General features: G+C 48.4%; 1 protein-coding gene across 1 annotated transcript in view; it reads left to right on the top strand.

The window, feature by feature from the left end:
• The first annotated feature begins 324 nt into the window (after nucleotides 1-324).
• The window catches only part of LOC147736797 (uncharacterized), an 87961-nt gene continuing 69495 nt past the window's right edge, over nucleotides 325-18790 (top strand). Inside the window, exons 1-2 of the mRNA XM_086953504.1 lie at nucleotides 325-533; nucleotides 17769-17827. The gene's annotated coding sequence lies outside the window, so the exon portion shown is untranslated. The remainder of the gene's footprint in view (nucleotides 534-17768; nucleotides 17828-18790) is intronic.

Raw genomic sequence — 18790 nt, 5'->3', positions numbered from 1 at the left:
ATAAGCTGTCCAGGTTAATTGCACCACAATCACATATTCTCATATATTTAATGAAATATAAACTGTCACTTCCAGTTGATAACTTTCTGTAAATACTCTTTAGTCCTCTGCATCAGTGTTTTGAAGATGCTCATGTGAAGTGAAGCTGTAAATACTTACTGAGACATCTAAAAACCCAGGCATTTCCTGCCACAAAATGCTTGTGTATTTCTCACTCGAGACTGGATGTGATAGTTCTTTAAGTGGCCAGCAGAGCGGAGCACATTGTATGAAAGGGAAAGGGTTTCCTGTTCCAGGTCAGCGGTGGCAGAGACAGTACAAGCAGCAGATGCTGACATCACTTCCTGCCTCTCCCTCTGTGTCCAGGCTGCTGCAGAGGAGGAAGGACGCCCTGTCTCTCTGTGCAGTTATCTTCATCTTCAGACCCTCACAGCCCCCCCACCACCTCTCCCAGACCCTAAATCAGCACCTGCCCCACCCCAGCCATAGGAGGAGGAGAGAGCCTGGAAATGTCTGCACAGGTTTCTGCTCAGGTAGGAGATTGTCAGCACCTTGTGCTGTGTTTGTAGAAATAGACTGAATAATCCTGGAGGAAATCTTCAGGAGCCGGGCTCTTCTATCCTGGGACCTCTGTGGGTCTTTCCGTCCGGCCCTGGGGGTGTTTGTGGTCATCATTTGTTTTAAAGAGAGGAACTGTGCACTGCTCTGCATCTTAATTAAGGCTCCCTGTTTTTACTGATTTTAACAGATAAATGCAGGCAGAAAACCATTCATTTTCTTGTCTGTGTTCATTTTTAAATGTGGAGAAAAACGGAAATGGGTGCTTTTTGAGTGATTTTAAATACACTTTGCCATGACTGCCAGGCCAATAACTGTGTGAATTGATGGTTAAGGGGGGTAAAAAAGAAAGGAATTTTAGTAAAGAGGCTTAAACAGCAGTAGCTATGCACAAGGCTGATACTGAAATGTGCATATTTTCATATAAGTGCATTGATTTATCTTCTGCGGGTGTTAAGATCACCAAAAGCTGGCAGGCATTCAAGCATTACTTCATATTTATTGGTTAAATAAATGTGGAAATATATCCGTTTCAGCTTTAGTTTTTTCACAAAACCCATAATAAATGTGGATAAATACAGATAAAGTTGACAAAAAATAAATCTGGATAAATACAGAAGGAAATGTCACAAAAATAAATACCATAAAACCGGGAGCCCTAATCTTAATGCACTGTGAGAAATATGTGCACACTGCACTGCATCTTACTGCACTGTCAGGAATCTGTGCACTGCAACTTACTGCACTATGAGTAATCTGTGCACGCTGCACTCCATCTTACTGCACTGTGAGGAATCTGTGCACTGCAACTTACTGCACTATGAGTAATCTGTGCACGCTGCACTGCATCTTAATGCACTGTGACAGATCGTTGCACATTGCACTTTACAGCACTATAAGGAATCTGTGTCACTACAATGCATCTTACTTTACTGAGGAATTTGTCCCACTGCATTGCATCTTACTACACTGCGTAAAATGTGTTCATATTGCACTGCATCTTAGCGCTCTATGAGAAATCTGTGCACACTCTTTGCGCGGCTCTCGCTGTTAGTTTGTTGACTTGCCCATCTGTACCACTGTGTCAGAAGCATGTCCCCCAGGTAGCTGACCGTCAAGGCTCCCTTGCTGCCCCATGCCCCTTTGCCCCTATTTTCATATCTCAGTCTAGGTAAAACCTCTGTCATTGCAATAGTTTCCAGCGGCATAGGTTGGCTTATAGCATTATCTGCTGCAGAGGTTGTGTGTCTGCTGCAGGGATTGTGTGTATGTGCACTGACCTTGGGTCTGCCAGGTAGGAGGCCTTTCAAGTGTGTCTGTCTTAGCAGATGTTGGCGTGACTGTCAGTCACTCTTCTTGGCCTCTCCTCTCTGTACCGAAATCTTTAGGATCACTTGCTGTAAAAGGGTCTGCTCTGTGCAGAATAGTCAGGTACTACTCGGCACACTGTAGACGTCTGAGCAAAGTCACATGTAAAGTCCTAGTTCTTCCCAATAGTTTGGAAGAATTTGGCAGCTTTGAGTGAGACTTAAAAATTTGCAAACATTCGTGACAAGAATTTTCAATTCTATTAAGGACTAGGAGGCGAGGATTATGCTTAGTCTCATTTCTTTACTGACACATAGCAGCCAATCACATTACAGTAAAGAAAAAACAGAAACAGGGCAACCATAGAGTACCCCACAGTATATAAACAGTCTCAGAGGTAACCACTTCCTCTTTCTTTGTCCAAAATCCAGAATGAAGAACCAATTAACATCAGAAAACCAGGAGAACATCATCCAATCGGGCCAAAATCCGAACGAGGCGGCGGAGGAACTTCCAGAAGCCACAGAAACAGGAGCAGGCCAACGAGGAGCAGAAACTCGCAGCAGAACGTCCACAAGGATGGAGACGGAGGAGCCTCACTTGGGATCAGAGCCTGAAAAGAGACACAAAGCCGTAATACACATCCTGTGTAATCATGAGCAAATAAGGGTGGGTAGAGAAAATCATTGCATTCATTACATATCAGTAGGCAAAAACTATGAAGCAGTGCATAGTAATAAAATAATCGATATATGCATAGGAAAAAACGGGTGGGATAATCCTCGCCTCCTAGTCCTTAATAGAATTGAAAATTCTTGTCACGAATGTTTGCAAATTTTTAATTCTATGTCAGGACAGGAGGCTCCGATTATGCTTGTTCAAAGCTGAGCCACCACTACAGAAGCAACACTATCGATGGGTTTAAAATAAAAAGTCTTAAACACAGAAGCAGATGACCAATCTGCAGCCTTCATGATATCAAACAAAGTAACACCCATGGAATAGGCTTTAGACGCCATCGCTCCCCGTGCAGAGTGAGCGCCAAACACAGAAACATCAATTCCAGCTTCAGACATAAGTCCCCGCACCCAGCGCGCCAAGGTAGCTGGAGAAACAGGGCGAAAAGGCTTTTGCAATGCAATAAAGAGCGGACCTTGCATGTCTGAGCGCAAAGAAGCGGTACTCACCTCATAATCTTTCAGGCATTGAACCACACAAAGATTGGGGTGAGAAGGAAAAGAAGGATAAGAAATAGATGGCGTATTAGATTTGGTACGTCTGGAGAGACGAAAGGAAACTCCTTCAGGAGTAAAACTGCGACCCGCCAGGTCCAAAGCGTGTACGTCCGACACGCGCTTACAGGAGACCAAACATAACAGCATGGTTAACTTTGCAGATAGTTGCTTGCGAGATAAGGAGGCATTGGGAGGCCAAGCCTCCAAAAATCTGAGTACAACCGAAACATCCCACAAGGTAACATACTTAGGAGTGGGAGGTTTTGCGAAACGCACACCTTTAAGTAACCTGGAAACAAAAGGGTGTTCACCCGCGGGTTTCCCATCTATGTGGGCATGACCCGCCGAAATCGCCGACCGAAAACCGTTGATAGTCGAATAAGCCAGACCAGAGGTGGCTAAGGAGGCCAAGAAATTAACAATCATGCTGATATCTGCTGAAACGGGATCAACTTGGAGTCGTGAACACCAATCACACCAACGCTTCCAAGACCCCTTATACCGTTTGTGAGTATTGGGAGCCCATGCTTCACTAAGGAGCTTGGAAGCGTCGCTTGAAAGGCCTGGGAGCGACCAGCGATCCCCGAGATCCTCCACGCGAGAAGCGGGAGGGAGCCTGAGAGGATCAGGGGATGAGGATCCCCGAGAGGGTCCAACAGGAGATTCCACAAAGGGGGAAGGAGAAATGGTGGAGCCGAACACATTTCTAGAAGGACCGGAAACCACGCTTGAGCCCTCCAGAGAGGGGCAATCAGAATCAGATCCGTCTGAAATCGTTTGGAGTAGGCCAATACCCTGGGAATCATCAGAAATGGAGGGAAGGCATAACAGAGGGTCGATGGCCACTGCTGGAGAAAGGCATCCGTGGCCAGAGCCTGAGGGTCCGGCCTCCAACTGTAAAAATGCGGAAGTTGCGCATTGAGGCGTGAGGCAAAGAGATCTAGTTGGCAAGGACCCCAACGCCGATGGAGAGCACGGAAGACCCGAGGATGCAGCCTCCAATCGCTGTAATCCCGGAGATGTCTGGAGTGCCAGTCCGCTATTTGATTGTGGCATCCCGGAAGGTACTCCGCAATAACAGTGATCTTCTTCTGCAGACAGAAGTGCCAAAAATCTTTGGCAATCTCCGCCAGGATTCTGGACCTGGTCCCGCCTAGTTTGTTGACGTAGCGGACTGCTGATATATTGTCCATCCGGAGAAGGACACAACAACTGGTTTGCAGAGGGGAAAAACATTTGATCGCAAAGGAACCCGCTAGAAGTTCCAGACAGTTGATATGCAGTGTCAATTCCTGAGGGGACCAACGACCCCCCGTCGAGACCGAGCCGCAACGGGCTCCCCAGCCCCACCGACTGGCATCGGACTCTATCACTAGATCCGGAGACACACCGAAAAGGGCTCGGCCGTTCCAGGCCTCCATGTGGTCCAACCACCACTGCATCTCCCACCGGACCTCCTCCGTAAGAGGAATCTGATCTGAATATCCGAGGCCTTTCCGGAGATGAAGAATTTTCAGGCGCTGCATTGCCCTGTAATGCAGGGGACCCGGAAAAATCGCCTGGATGGAAGATGCCAGCAGACCGACTACACGTGCCAACGACCTCAACGACACAGTCGGTCTGGAAATAACAGATGTCAACTCTCTCTTGATATAACGCATCTTTTGGTTGGGTAAGAGAAGCTGACAAGTTACCGAGTCGATCTGAAAACCCAGGAAATCTATCCGCTGGGAAGGAACCAAAACCGATTTCTGAACATTGATCAGAAACCCCAGAGATTGTAAAAGAGTGATGGACAATTCCAGATGCTGAATAAGTTTGCGAGGACACTCCGCCAGAAGGAGAATATCGTCCAGGTAAATAATCAACCGGACACCCAGAGATCGAAGATGTTCCACAACTGGTCGCAACAGTTTCGTGAAGCACCATGGTGCCGACGAAAGACCGAACGGGAGAACCTGATACTCGTACCAGACTCCCTGCCAGAGAAACTGGAGAAAACGGCGATGTGGTTTGTAAATCGGAACTGAGAGATATGCATCTTTGAGGTCCAGCCGGACCATCCAATCCTTCTCTCGAAGGAGATCTCTCAAGAGATGGATTCCCTCCATCTTGAAATGCCGGTATACGACTCCCCCGTTGAACTCTTTCAGGTTGAGAACAAGGCGAGCACCGCCCCCCTTTTTCTCGACCAGAAAGACAGAGCTGGCAAACCCTTTTGGATGACGGGTGGTCGGAATCACCGCCCCTTTCTTGAGAAGAGAGTCTATCTCCTCGGAAAGACAAACCTGATCCTGAAGAGAAAAATGCAGACAAGGAGGGGGACAAGACTGATGTATTGGGTGATAGAATTCTATTCTGAACCCCTGAACAGTTTGTAGCACCCAAGCATCGGCGGAGAGCATGCGCCAATTCTGCAGAAAAAACTGAATGCGACCCCCCAACATCACATCGCATGCAGGAATCAGTCTCACCTGTAGAGTGGGAATCCTGGTATTGTCCCTGATGACCACCGGAACGTCCTTTGCCGTACTGGCCTTTTCCTTTTCTGGAAGGATAAAAGTTGGCTCTCGAAGAATAGCCTGCGTCGTAGGAGCCTCTGTGTTGAGAGGAATTGCCTCTCTGGGACTGACTGGCAGAACCACGGCCGAACGAGCGTCCCCTACCTCGTCCGGCCTTTCCAAAAACCGGACGCATGGCTCGCCGCAAGGAGGCCTGCGCCTTATCGATGCCACTGAATGTTGACACAAAGCGCGTGAGCTCCTTAAGAAAAGGCTGGCCAAACAGGAGGCCATCCGCCTCAGGGCCCGACTCAGAAGAGGCCAGTTCAGATAGTCTAGGGTCAAGCTTCAATAAGATGGACCTGCGACGTTCCGCAGATATCGCACAATTCGCATTACCTAGCTGGCAAATCGCCCGTTGCGCCCACTCAATCATTTCTTTAGGGTTCACAAGGGCAGAAGCTTCCTGGGCCCTGTAACCGAGGTCCAAAATTTTAGTGAGAGGCCCAAGGATGTCCAACATCTTATCCTGACAGGACCGCCAAGATCTATCCAGGCCCTTCTTTGGGTCCTTGGCGTACTTTTTCAAATAGGTGACCATCATGGGGTCAACTTCAGGGGTCTCAGATAAATGGGCAGACAAATCTGGCCTCGGGCATTCCGAGCGTAGCCTGGCACGCACCGAAGCCTCAAAAGGCTGACGGATATGTGCCTCAATGTAGGCAGCCACAGCCGGAGAAGGCCCCCATGAAGAAGAGTTGGGGTGAACAATGTCGGCGGGCTCGAAATTGAGCACCGGAGGACACTCAGGAGCGTCCACAAAATGCTCCTTACAGACCCGTTTTTTAGGTGGAGGAGAAACATGGTCTGAAGATGCGGAGGACAACACATTGTCTGAATCAGCCTCATGAAGACCGGCAGTTGAGGGAGGCGCAGCCGCCAAAGTTTTTGCCAGACGCTGAAAGTCAGCCTTGTGAGGGTCAACCGGCGACTTCGCCGTCTTCTTGGAAGCAGGCAGCCAGCCCTGCTGCTGAGCATAGAGACTCAGGTGACGTTTCAAAGGGTTAATAGCACGTACCAGTGCTTTGTTAACGGACTGTTGAACACCCTTATCTAATTGTTCAACCAAGTCCTGTTCCAAGGAGCCTTCCTCCTCATCAGCATAATAGTAGTCGTCTTCCACGTCATCAAAATAGTCAGCCATTCTACACCAAGGTAGAGGTAAATGCCCACAAGACGACTAGAAATATGGAGTGTTGGAAACACCAGTCAAGGGGGAGTGTAAAACCCCAAAGCAGGCTTAAATGCAGGAAAAAACCTGCCCTGGTAGCAAATAGAAAGTGGAGGGAGCCAAAGCCTGCACTAAACAACACTCTAGGCAGAGCCTATGCCAATAATAACACTACCAAAGTCCTAAAAGACCTCAGCGTCGGACGGGGTTAATTGCACTGACAGGCCGTGGGCAAACGTCAACAAACGCCGTCGTTTAACCAGCTGAAGAGAAAACAGCCGGAAATGGGACAGCGCGCATGCGCGACTGTCGCCTGCCAGTGAAAACCGTCGGAGAGCGCTCGCGCTCCCAAAACACACGGAACCCCTGCTCCCGCTCCACAAGCAGCGCGCGAGCAGCTAGGAAGCGCTCGGCGTCTAAACGGAGGTGAGGCACACGCTCCGGTAAACAAGAAAGTGCACGCTGAAAGCGGCGAAAGACGCGATTCAAACAACAACGGAGCCAAGCCCCAGACGCGCGATACACAGCGCAATGCCAAAACACAAAGCGGCAATAATCCACAAGGCACAATAAGCAATAAAATATCAAGTAAGTAAGCAAAATGCACTTAACTGGCTGCGGAGCAGCAAAGAAAGAGGAAGTGGTTACCTCTGAGACTGTTTATATACTGTGGGGTACTCTATGGTTGCCCTGTTTCTGTTTTTTCTTTACTGTAATGTGATTGGCTGCTATGTGTCAGTAAAGAAATGAGACTAAGCATAATCGGAGCCTCCTGTCCTGACATAGAATTCAGTACGACTTTCAATTATGTGTCTGCCCACAAGCACCCAGGGCTACTTGTATGACAATGCTACAAGGGGTTGCTGCACTCTCTCATCAACGGTGTGTTGATGAGGATTGTGCTATGATATGAAGCCTACATGAAGGATTCGAAGAGACTCTTGAAGTCATACTGCTCTAGTTGTCACTTCAGCAGGAAGGGGAGAACAAGATGAGCGAGCAGAAAAAGCAAGAAGAGAAGAGAAATAAGAGTGATACAGAGAGAAAACACACGAAGGGTGGAAAAAAGTACTTAATAGATATCGGCCAAAATGTAAAAGAAAGAAATGTGTAAGGGAGGGAACGAGAGTTCTAAAAGATGGCCTGGAAAAAAAATCGAATGAACATTATTTATAAATTGCCAAAAGTTGAATTATATTTTAGGAGCTATAAATGTAATTTAAGTGACGTGAATGTGAGTCTTCAAGTGTTATAGGGGTAATGTGCTGTTTAGTGGTACCAATACTTGAACCAACTTTATAGCTTTGGATCTGGGATTTAATCCCAATCACCAAAGGGTGTAAATGAACCAAAGGGAGGGATCAATGTATTTTCGGGTTACCAATCTCAGCTCAAGTGACACAGTTAGGAGGTCCCAGGTTCCAACCGTCCTCCTTTATAAATGTGTTTATGCACATAATGCACAGATCTGTGTTACCTTTGTATCAAACATACCAATTCTAATAAATTCTGTTGGTGGTGGCCCTTTCTAGGGTGCTTTCCCTCAACATTTGTTTTACTTTTGTCCCTCCTGGTTTTCCGCTGATGTAATATCCTAAGGAGTTTGATCGATTTTTACACTGCCATTCAGTGCTAAAGTGCTGTGCTTGTCATATACATACTGGTGATTAGTGTATACATGATTGGCTAAATTGAGTTTGCTGTCAGTCCATTGTCTAGAGGTAAGACTTATACCTAGGGCATGTAACTCAACACCTTCTCCGTGGGCCTGCAGAACTGGTTGTGCCACACACGGAGGTAGTTCTTCAAATGTGCCACTGATTTGCCATGACGGGGCCTGTGTCTGTAGGTTACTGAGACTATGCTTGGCATTTAAGAAGACGCTTTCCAAGGTTCTGCATGTCTCTTGCTATATCAGAGTACTCCCTGGGGACAGGGTGCGGTATCGGTAAAGGGTAGGGCATGTGCGTGTGTGTGCTACATGCACTAGTAGTGAATGGCAATGAGTAGTGTATTGGGTACAGTAGGGCCTTCTCCTCGTATTGGATTGGCTTGAGGGAACTGTGGAAAGGCTATTGAGCTGGATTTCCTGCATGCATAAGAGTGTCAGTATAGTGTTTGATATCGATGAGTTTGTAATGGCGATCCTGCTCCGGTCGTGTGAGTGAATTCGACATTACGACGGTGGAAATACCACTTTGGGAAATTGGTAATGTCTGTACTAATGGCTCTGTATGCCTATCCACCTGTCTCCAATTCACAGCTGGCTGCTGGGGGATGGCTACATCTGTGTATTTCTGATAAGACAGTCATAAACTAAGGGCTTACGGTATACTGTAGACCTCTCACTCTGAGGGGCCTTCCTGTGTTGGTTAAGACGGGGTGGAATTGGCACCTGCATTCCAAATGGTAGGTTTGTGGCCCCACTAAAGATACTGATCAAGCCTCCCAGGGTAGGATGTCAGACATGACAACATTTAGAGAGGGCCCGTGCATTTCAAAGGTGGCCTTTTGAGCTGATCTCATCTTCATAGGTCATTGTGGGTATAACCACTGGGGCTCTGCCTTTAGGAGTTAGAGACGCTTTGGGGATTGGAAACATACTACGCTGGTTTGATGCTGGGACATCAACAAGAAGAACTATTGGGGCGGGGGCTGCAACTGGATTATCTGCAGACCAGTGGTGGCATGTGGCTTGTTGTGCTCTAGGAATGGGACTTTGCCTGGATGCTGCTGGCCTGCAGCTAATTGGGAACTGTTGTGACCCAGGTCCCCAACCACTCTCCTAGGGCTCGAGTTCCCACGGACAGAAAAGGTCTCCCTGTTTCCACAAGCTCGTAAGGACCGTGCAGGGTGAGGGGTAAACATGTGGAAATGATCCTCCGGTGGGACAAGGACCCTTCCGACGTGTGCAGTCACCAGACTGTGCCGTAGAATGAGCTGGTAAAGTTCAGTGGCTCACCTGGGGTGGCTATAGAGTGACAAGTTCAATGAGTGCAGGGGATGTTTAATGAGCCTGAGAGGCTCGAGCTTTCAGTCGGACACCTCTGCTAGTTAGTATTCCTAAGCGTTAGGTTTCTGAGCAGGCGTTGTGAGAAGTTTGCAGAGTCTGCGATAGCCAACCGATAGCCAAGCTGGCAGCATAGACTGTGTCCGACCTCCAGATTGGGAGGACAACAGTGCCGGACATCGCAGCCTCAGTCTGAGGTCACTCGCTCCTTCTCCCCAGGCCCACGCCACAAGGTACTACGTTGTTAAGGATAGCCTGACTGAAAGGTCTTGTCGTGCCTTGTGTGCACCCACAACTTGCTCCCTGGAGCAACTGTAGCTCCCACCTCTGCCGGAGGTGAAATCATTCTCCAAATTGGGAGCCCGCCAGCTTTTGGTGTTGCAGTATTTTTCCTGTGGGGAGGATAGTGATCCTGCACTTGTGAAGGTGCCACTAGGTGCCTGAGGACGTAATCTGGATGGACAAAAACGTGTAACTCTTTCCTTCCTCTTAAGGTGGTCCCTTAATCTAATCAAAGTGTCGACAGCAGGGGCAATCTGTATCGTTGGCTGGTGTAGTTTGAGTGGCTGAGGGGCTAAGTCATAAAGTGTGGGGAGAACCTGTGATTTCGTGACCATTACAAGTATACGGAGTACGCGATAATGGGAATGTTGTTGTTCATGCAAATGTGTTAGCGGAAAAGTAGAATACCTCTGAACAGCCTTGATATATGCTTCTGTTGCTTTTAATGTGGAAGGGATTGCTTGTATTGTGTGTATGTTGCTTACAAGGCTGAAGGGATAATGGTGCAAGTGAACACCCAGGACAATTATATATATGTGAATGCCGTTCTGCTGCTAATGGAAGAGTTTGAAAATTTGATATAACTGTAAAATATATATCCAATGTGTATGTTGTTTTGATTTCAATGTATGTACAATACAAAGACCAGTGTTGTATACATACCGTGTAGAGTCTTTTTGTAGCATCCAGAGGGTGTTGTGAGGTGGAGCGTTGTATCAACACTTTACACTTTTACCCTGAGGATCAGCCTGACTGCTCTGTGCCAAGCTATCCAAGGGTGAGCGTAGGTTATCAGACAAGTGTATCTAGGACAGTGGATTCTGCATGGCTTAGATGCATACCATCCGGAAACCGCTGGGTCTAACAAATTCCTAATAATAAATACATTGAAAAAAAATTTAAGCTGCTTCGATTTTGCACCCAAGACCACCTCAATCTGTCCCAACTCTAGAAATGTTTTTGAAGAGCCATGTATTCAGCTACTTGCTTAGCTCAAGAAGTGAGGAGGAGGCTCTGATGTGTTGAGGGAAGTCATTCCACATTTTAGGAGTGATGTATGAGAAGAGTACCAGCCTCGGCGCATTTCCTCGCAGCGCTCCATCATTGCGCAGCTCCTGCTGTTTTTAAAATCCCCGTTTTGTCTTTTGGGTTAATTTGTGTTTGCAATATTTTCCCCTGTTTTTAGAGTGCCGGCCACGCTTACCTGCACTGCTGTCCCTCTCACTTGCACCGTAATTTGGATTAATTCACCGCATTTCGCGGGTCCATCGCCCCTGTCTCGTTGGCGGCCATCTTAGGTGAGGAGTGATCCATATCGCGGTCTAGTCCTCATTTAGGAGGCTCGACCAGCATAAATATCGGGTAAATTCAAGGCGAGCTCTCATACCAGCCTCGGCGCATTTCCTCGCAGCGCTCTATCATTGCGCAGCTCCTGCTGTTTTTAAAATCCCCGTTTTGTCTTTTGGGTTAATTTGTGTTTGCAATATTTTCCCCTGTTTTTAGAGTGCCGGCCACGCTTACCTGCACTGCTGTCCCTCTCACTTGCACCGTAATTTGGATTAATTCACCGCATTTCGCGGGTCCCTCGCCCCTGTCTCGTTGGCGGCCATCTTAGGTGAGGGGTGATCCATACCGCGGTCTAGTCCTCATTTAGGAGGCTCGACCAGCATAAATATCGGGTAAATTCAAGGCGAGCTCTCATACCAGCCTCGGCGCATTTCCTCGCAGCGCTCTATCATTGCGCAGCTCCTGCTGTTTTTAAAATCCCCGTTTTGTCTTTTGGGTTAATTTGTGTTTGCAATATTTTCCCCTGTTTTTAGAGTGCCGGCCACGCTTACCTGCACTGCTGTCCCTCTCACTTGCACCGTAATTTGGATTAATTCACCGCATTTCGCGGGTCCCTCGCCCCTGTCTCGTTGGCGGCCATCTTAGGTGAGGGGTGATCCATACCGCGGTCTAGTCCTCATTTAGGAGGCTCGACCAGCATAAATATCGGGTAAATTGAAGGCGAGCTCTCATACCAGCCTCGGCGCATTTCCTCGCAGCGCTCTATCATTGCGCAGCTCCTGCTGTTTTTAAAATCCCCGTTTTGTCTTTTGGGTTAATTTGTGTTTGCAATATTTTCCCCTGTTTTTAGAGTGCCGGCCATGTTTACCTGCACTGCTGTCCCTCTCACTTGCACCGTAATTTGGATTAATTCACCGCATTTCGCGGGTCTCTCGCCCCTGTCTCGTTGGCGGCCATCTTAGGTGAGGGGTGATCCATACCGCGGTCTAGTCCTCATTTAGGAGGCTCGACCAGCATAAATATCAGTCACGCCTACGTGCAGCGTCATCGCGCAGCGGGATCGCCGGACTTCCGCCGGAGTTACGCCTGAGTTCAGCCCGTCTGCGCCCGTCCGCGCTGAGGACGGGCTGCAGGACGGGCTGGACTCGGCTGGCACTCCCCCTCCACTCTCTGAGGTACCCAGGCAATACTCTATGTCAGAACTTATGGCTTTCAGACCATTAGCGCAGCTATGCTCTCACCGCTCCTCCCCTGAAGGAATTTTGCATTCCCGTCTATGCATGACATGTAAAGTTTCTTTTCGCTTCTTCGCTCCTGGTCCCATTAGATCCCGTTCGCGCCTTGGAAGCCATCCTGTCATTCCGCCTAGAACTGGTTTCCTAATAAATGCGCGTTCGCTTATCAAACACAATGTTGCCTTCCACGAATTCGTGGAAGAGAGACAGCCGGATTGGGTTTTTATTACGGAGACTTGGACTTCGGATTCCTCCGGTCACTATCTACTTTTGGCCATTCCTGATGGCTATTCTCTCCATAGGCAGGACAGACTATTGCGTAGAAGTGGAGGAATTGCCATCCTTTTAAAATCCTCCCTTTCCTGCACTATTAAATCTCTATCAATGCCTCAAGATTGCTTTGAGGCACTATATTTCTGCATTCTGTGTGCTCCATCTGTCTCTTTCACTGGGATACTTATATACAGGCCACCTGGCCCTAGGGCCAGCTTTTCTGCGGATCTACTTAGAATCCTCGAACCCTATTTTGGAAAACCCTATCTCTCCATCTTGGGGGACTTCAATTTCCATCTTGATGAAGTCAACTCAAAGGATACCCTGACATTAATCGAGTCACTTGGAGCCTGTGATCTCGTTCAGCTGGTGAGCAGCCCAACACACAGGGCTGGCCATATTCTGGATGGGGTATTTTCTAGTGATTTAAGACTATCTACTGGCCCCCCTTTGCCGCTGGTCTGGACAGACCATTTTGCAGTGCCGCTGGAACTTGCTCTCCCTGCCTTGCCCTTAGTGAACCAGGCCGCCACTACATTTGCTCTTAGGAGAAACTTTAGAAACATCACGGATGAGGCTCTTGCTTCTCATGTTCGGACCTCGGAGTCCTTCTCCTTGAAAGAGGCGGATGAGGCAGCTCAAGAACTTATGGATTCTGTCACCAATGCAGTTGAAAAGCTTGCCCCCGCCTCCCTCCGATATGTAGCTCGGCAGAAGCCTACTGCACCCTGGTTCTCCGAACACCTGAGACTTTTAAGGCAGGGGTGTAGGAGCAGCAAGAGAAGTTGGAGGAAATCGTGGGATCCGAAGGATCGGGAGGTTCATAAGTCCGCTTTGCGGGAGTACAAACAGAGAGTGGTAATGGAAAAGCAGGAGTATTTCTCCAATCTTACAAGTTCCCTAACTTCATCTAGGGAACTTTTTAAAATTGCTGATTCATTATGCTCTCTTCAACTCCCTGATCCAGTGGTTAGTTCTCAGGATCTCTGTAATGACATCTCGGACTTCTTTCACAGCAAAATTTCGGACATTCATATCTCTCTAGAAGCCCAATGCCACTCGCTGGATAAGGATGTCCCTCCTGCCATAGCCAGTCTGGATACTTTGGGTGAAGGCCCTTCCGAATTATTCACGCAATTTCCATCACTGTCTTTGGAAGGACTGAACCTCCTACTTGACAAGACCAAATCCTCCTCCCTAATGGATCCCCTACCGCTTAAAAAACTTAAAGAGTGTAGAACCAGCATTCTTCCGCCTATGCTGGAAGTCATGAATAGGGCCATTGTCCAGGGTTCTTTTCCACCAGTGTGGAAGAAGGCTATTGTGAAGCCTCTCCTTAAAAAACCGTCTTTGGATCCTGGCCTTCTTAAAAACTTCAGGCCTATCTCATTGCTCCCTGCCCCGGCAAAAATATTAGAAGCACACCTCAACACTCATCTTTCCACCTTTCTTGAGACCAGTGATTACCTTGATAACACGCAGCACGGATTCAGAAAACATCACAGTACTGAATCCGCTCTCACTGTTGTGGTAGACAACATTCGCCGCAAAGTGGATAGCGGCCAAACTACAGTACTGGTCCTATTGGATCTCACGGCCGCATTCGATACCCTGTCTCCCGCCATCCTAACATCTCGGCTTAGGGAGGCAGGGGTCACTGGGCCGGCCTTGAGTCCGACCCTGTTCAATATCTATGTGGCCCCCCTTGCTAGACTAGTAAGATCGCAGGGGATGGAGGTGGTGTCTTACGCAGACGACACCCAGATCATGGTATCGCTGGCTCACTCCTCTGTCCGTACATCCGCCCTTAGCTTTAGGTCATGCATGCAGCATGTGGCAGATTGGATGATCATCAACTCCCTAAAGCTAAACGGCGACAAGACAGAGGTCTTGGTCTTCAGGAAAGACCAAGATGTTTGGTCGAGCGAGTGGTGGCCTTCATCTCTTGGCATCTGCCCCACTCCCTCCCAATCAGCCAGAAATCTCGGTGTTGTCTTTGACACCTCACTTTCTATGACGCTCCAAGTTAATAGGACCGTGGCCATGTGCTGGGGTGTTATTAGGATCCTAAATAGAATTCGTAATTATCTCTCCCTCCAGTCGCGCAAACAGATCGCAGTCGCTCTTGTTGGCTCCAGGCTCGATTATTGTAACTCTTTGTATGTGGAGCTCAACAAGGGCCTCATTCATCGACTGCAAATCGTGCAGAATGCTGCAGCGCGCTTTGTTCTGGCCCTTCCTATGGCATCATCGGCCACGACTGCTAGGAGAGACCTTCACTGGCTCCCTGTCCAGTATAGAATTTCTTTTAAGATCCTATGTCTTACATACAGAGCACTTGCGGCTGGCCCCGATGACGCACTCGGTACCCTGCTCATCCGCTATGTTCCAACAAGATGTCTTCGATCGGCCGGGCTACTGCAACTTGTAGTGCCCCGTGCTAGGCTGACCAGATGGGGAGCGAGAGCTTTTTCTGTCGCCGCTCCTCAGCTCTGGAACTCTCTTCCAATTGAGATTAAAACCTTACCCTCAATTGATTTGTTTAAAAAGGCCCTTAAAACTTGATGCTTCATTAGAGCCTACCAATGAGAGAATGCTGTTTGATCCGGCGAGCTGTATTATTTGAAGTAGGCGCCTTGACGCCCATTGGGCAAAGTTTGCGCAGGACAAGATACATTTCATTCATTCATTCAGTTGACCTGGATCTGTTTCTGTGTATGCATGAGATGTGTCTGAGTATGATTCTGGCTGAATGGAGGTGCATAGGGGGTTGATGGAAGAAGATGCAGTTGTTAATTTAGGCAGGAATTTGTTGGGTAGTGTCTTGAATGTGTGGGTGAGGAGTTTGAACTGTGGGCGCCTTTGTATCTGGAGCTAGGGAGCTGTGATATGTGTTCTGAGTGGGAGGTTGAGGATACGTCTGGCTGCCGTGTTTTGGCTGGTTTTCAGCCTTCTGGTGAGCTGTTTGATGATTCCTGCATAGAGGGAGTTCCTGTAGTCAATCTACTGTTGATGAGTGTGTGGATGACGGTCTTATGGTGATTCTCGGGAGCCATTTGAAAATGTTCTTTAGGGTATGGAAAGCAGTGATGGCATTGACCTGGGCGAACATGTCCATCTTTTTGTTGATGATGATTCTTAGGTTGCTGGTGCGCAAGCTGGAGGTGGGAGTAGGTCGTAGGTTGGATGGTGAGTGTTGAGTGTTGTTTGTCAGTGTTGAGTTTGAGACTGTTAAACTTCATCCTAGTGGCTACTTCCATCATGCAGGCAGTTTCCTTTTGTTGTGGATTTTGTCCGAGAGGGACAGTATTAGTTGTGTGTTGTCAGTGAAGGAGAGGATATTGATGTAGTGGGTGTGGATGGCATTGGCCGGTGGGGTTATTTAAGTGTTGAATAGTGTTCTGCTGAGGAGTGAACCTTGAGGTGCTCTGCAGATGAGATTTCCAGGTTCCAAGGGGTATGATGTCAGGTTAACTGTCGAAGTTCTTTTTATCTGGAAGTAGCAGATCAATTGCATGCAGGTTCTTGAATCTAGTCCTTGTGAAGGCACCTGAAGAGGATGAGATGTGGTACCATGTGACACACCGCCAAGAGGTTCATTAGTATGACGACCTTACCCTCTCCTCTGTCTAGGATCATGCAAATGGTGTAGGTAAATGTAAATTGATACTTGTATAGCGCACTACTCACCTGCAAGGGTCTCAAGGCGCTTGTACCGCTGTGGAACCCATCCCAGCTTTCCCTGTGAGGTGTCCACTCCTGGGCACCCCCAAGGTGGAGGCCAGGTATCCTTAGCGTTGTGGGGGCCGTTGTGGAGATTAAGCAAGCTATTGCCCAGAGTTACAGAGTGGGACTCCATGATTGGAATAGGCACCGAGGCGAGAATTATCAGGTCCGTGGAATTTTTGAGCCCAAGACCCGCCGAGGCGGGGAATTGAACCCTGGTCTCGGGCCAGATCTCTGCATCAGGGTCTGTCGCTCTAATAATTGAGCCACACTTCTCCAGGTAGGTTCAATGAGCTCTGTTTCCATACTCTGGATGGCCTTGGGGAGCTGGTGGTTCACAAAGTAGCTGGTCAAGCACTTCTTGATGGTTTTCTCTAGGACTTTGGCCATGTATGATAGGAGGGTGATTAGTCAGTAGTTGGAGAGTTTGGTGAGATCCTCAGAGGGTTTCCTCAGCAGGGCTGTGACAGTTACCTGCTTCCGGGTTTCTGGGAAGAAGACCGCATTGAAGGAGTCTTTCAGTAGGGGAGTTAGGACGTCACTGACAGTGGTTAGACCTTTGTTGAAAGTGTGGTGGGGGCATGGGTCTAGGGGGCCCCACAGTGGATAGTCTTCATGGTTGCCGCAGTCTCTTTTGTGGTGATGCCGTTTTACATGGTCAAGGTCCATTCTTCAGCTGACATTGGAAGACTTGCTGCCAGGTTGCTGGAGTCAGTTTGCCGGTTGAAGTTGGCGTAGGTGGATTTGATCACCTTCCAAAAGAAGTTACAGAGTTTGTTGCATTGGGTCTTGTAAGGGGAGATGTTGCTGGTGGTGGCAAACTATGACGAAGATTTTTGGTGCTGTTGTTGTTGGCTTCGATGCGTTGGGTGTGGGCTGTTCACTTGGCATTTCAGACTTGCTGGTGGAAGCATGTCAGATTAGAAGACGTCATTGTCTGCGGTGTCTTGGATCATTCTACACTTGCTTTCCAGGTGCTTACAGTGCTGCATCACAATCTACAGTTCTTCTGTGTACCAGCTGGCTTGCTTTTGTGATCTTGATTTTTATGTGCTTAAGGGGGGCCAGATTGTTGGTGCAGGTGGTGATCTATTCATTGACGTTCTTGATGTCTTCCATTAGGTTGCTGGTGTGCTTGGGGAGGCGTATGGAGAGGACCGATGCCCAGACCTTCCAAAATGGTAGTAAGTTTAATATTTTGTCTTATGTTAATTCTGTGAATCTGGCCCATTGTGTTTAGATACTTTATCCTACTCTTATAGAAGGGACCATAAATACCAACTGGATGTCACATTCTGAGGGGTTCCAGGTGTGTTGTGTGTGTTTTATAGGATAACGCTTACTGCTATGCATTGTTTATCTGATGAGTGCAACGCACCGGCTGCTCTGGCATCGTCCTTCGCTGGAGTGCATGCTCTCAGCTGCGCATTTATTGTTAGGAATAGACGATAGTTAGGGGATAGGATGTATGAAACTAACCTTAATGTATGTTCGGAATTGTGCCTCCCTTCGCTTTTGGTAATTTACAGACAGTCCCCAGATGACGTAAAAAGCTGTCTCCAACGTAAGCCGCTGCTTGACTTACTGTTCTTTGGACGTGACCACGCCCCCTTTCTTTGCTTCCGAGTTCCTCTTCGAGTCCTGCCTAGCACCCTGTATTAGGAGTTTCCAGCAGTCTCATTTTGATTACCGGATCGTTCTCGCCTCTGAAGATTTTCTTTTCTCCGGTGAGTTAGTCGCGCGTTCCGCTCCTGTTGCCCTTCCGGAGCCGGACGGCGCTTCTCACTTCTTCCCCCGAGTGTGTGGTGGTTCCGCTCCTGCTGCCTACTGGAGCCGGATGTCACATCTCCCCTTCCTCCCGAGTGTGTGGCTGGTCTGCTCTCGCTGCCCCCTGGAGCCAGATGGCACACCTCATGCCTCCTTCCGAGTGTGTAACTGTTCCGCTCTCAGTGACCCTGGAGCTGGACGGTGTACCTCACCCCTGCCTTCCGAGTGTGAGTTTGTTCCGCTCTTCCCGGTCCACGGAGCCGGACGACTCACCTCTACCCGCCTCACCCTTTTACTATTCATGATTGGTTCGAGGCATGTGGGCTGCTGAATTCATATCTGTGCATAGATCGCCGCCTAGTGTTGGGTCCGGATGA

The sequence above is a fragment of the Lissotriton vulgaris genome, chromosome 1_2 (genome assembly GCF_964263255.1).
Source record: "Lissotriton vulgaris chromosome 1_2, aLisVul1.2, whole genome shotgun sequence".
In the NCBI taxonomy this organism is placed as follows: domain Eukaryota; kingdom Metazoa; phylum Chordata; class Amphibia; order Caudata; family Salamandridae; genus Lissotriton; species Lissotriton vulgaris.
This window is presented reverse-complemented; position numbering and strand designations above follow the sequence as displayed.